This window comes from Olea europaea, chromosome 21, assembly GCF_002742605.1.
Source record: "Olea europaea var. sylvestris chromosome 21, O_europaea_v1, whole genome shotgun sequence".
In the NCBI taxonomy this organism is placed as follows: Eukaryota; Viridiplantae; Streptophyta; class Magnoliopsida; order Lamiales; family Oleaceae; genus Olea; species Olea europaea.
This window is the reverse complement of record NC_036257.1, coordinates 14710261-14712534: the sequence shown is the minus strand read 5'-3', so window position 1 is coordinate 14712534 and position 2274 is coordinate 14710261.

The window sequence follows — 2274 nt, the reverse complement described above, 5'->3', positions numbered from 1 at the left end:
TGTTTAAATTTATTGGGTCACATATTCTAAATAGTTGGTCACATGATCCAAATGCCCCACTGTCAATCCCGATCCAGCACCAATCTTAGTCACAAATCACCACCACACAATTGTCGCTTGCATCACACCATTGAGAAGCCACAGCTCCCCTTAACTTGCCCGTTTCTTTGGTAATAGATATTCACAGCAAAATTACAGTGATCCTTCACAATATTTGGGTGAAAACAGGGTCCATTTTGCATAATTGAAATACAATTTGCTCCAGCTCTACATGCATAATCAATGTTCTTCTGGTAAATTGCATCGTTCAATTCATCATGACAAATGTAATAATGTGCAGTATATGCAAAAGCCCATATCAACAAAATTTAAAAAATTGCAATGAAGTATTTCGTTGAAAACAAAGGACATTTTACATAATTAGATTACATTTCACTTTTTCATATACTAGGGGATTTCACTTGGAAAAGAAAATGTTCCATACTAATGGATTTGGGTTCATAACCATGGGTTCCAATGCACGAGATCTTGTAGCACTTACCAATGAGGCTCCGCATTGTTCACAAAATTTCGGGTCTTTTTTCATCTCCGATTACTCGATAATTTCCACAAGCATATTGGTCATGGGTTGAGAACGAGAATTGAACTCTATGAGATCTAATCTTGAACAAAGGCATGGGATGGGAATGGGAGAAAATGTAAATAACATAGGAGACACTTGAATCTCCAAACAATTGCCACTCCGGCAACACCCATGGTCGCGGACCACCACCAACCGATTCTCCTCACCAAGGTGACCGATTTCATGGTTTTGATTCATCAAATTCAGTCCCACACATTAATGCCTAGAAAAAAAAAATTTCCACAGTCGCAAATGGTTTTCGCGAGAATTGGCAATCGGTCAATTGATGGACTAAATGCATTCCAAATGATGAATTCTACCCAACAACATTCAATTGAGGTCCATAATACTGTGGGTAATCCATCAATTGAACCAATTGATCCAAATTCTGGGATCTATTCTGAAATTTTCCTTTCGAGCATTTAGACTTTCTTTCAACAAATTAATGGCTCCATTGTGCCTCAACACAACAAATCTGTTGGGGAAAACTAATGGAAGTCCAAAAGATGGCGTCGAAGAGTATAGTGGTAGAGAGATGTTGCCGAATTAAATGGGGTAAAGAGTGAGAGTGAGTGAAATTGGGTTGGGTACATGGGTGAGTTGGGTTGTTTTATGAAATGAATTGGGTGGATTTATTTAATATTTAAATTATTAAATCAATAACTGATTTTTGCACAATGAAACTTCGACCCTGATCTTTGAATTGTGATTTAAACACTTGGGTTTTTGTAATTTTTCCTTAGTGAAGTTACTCATGGCCCGACCCGCTGACTTGGATAGTTTAGGAATGAAACCCATTTATTGACCCATTACTTTTTTATTTTGGGCTTTTTGGGCCATTACTTTAATCTAACCTAACTTGCCTTAATTGGTTGCCCCATTTGGTTATATGGACCGTCCTCTTGCTTGCCTCCATGTGCATGACTTTGCTGTCTTTCTCAATTCTTCTCCATTTCTCGGTTTACTCTCGATTTTGCTACCTTTGTGGTTGATCTTTGTGAGATTATTTATTATCCTTTGTTGTCTCTTTGTGTTCATTGAAAAGCAACCGTGAGATGGGAGAAAATTTGGTTGGAGTTGTTGTAGGGAATTTACTTAAACATGCACAGCGGAATTTAACAAATTTCAATTCCTATTCAGGATTCAGCTTTGTATTTAGATAAAAACTGTGATAAGAAATATACATTTTCTTTTAATTTGCAAACTTCTTCGCGTTATTTCTTTCTAGCAGCTTGAATCTGCCTCCCACAGCTGTCCAATTGTCCAGCCTCCAATGAAATTCACACAGAGAATAGATTGCAATTGCTAAGGTTTTTCTCTTGTGCCAGCAAGAATAATGAAAACCTTATGGACCTCAAACCCTAGCTATGTATTTATAAACCCAAACGGACCCGGTCCGGTCCAATATTTAATTAATCCAATTAATTAAACCCGGTCCGTGAATTAATTAATCCAATTAATTAATTCGGGAATATAAATAACAAATCCAATTAATTAATTTATCCAACAATTGTTAAATTAACCAATTGACAATTTGCAATCTTCCAATTCTCTTTTGTGTGCGACCCATTAGGTTCCCGACCACGATGCCTAACGTCGTGAAATATTATTTTGATCTAATCAAAATTGATAAATTAAAACACCCTTTTAAT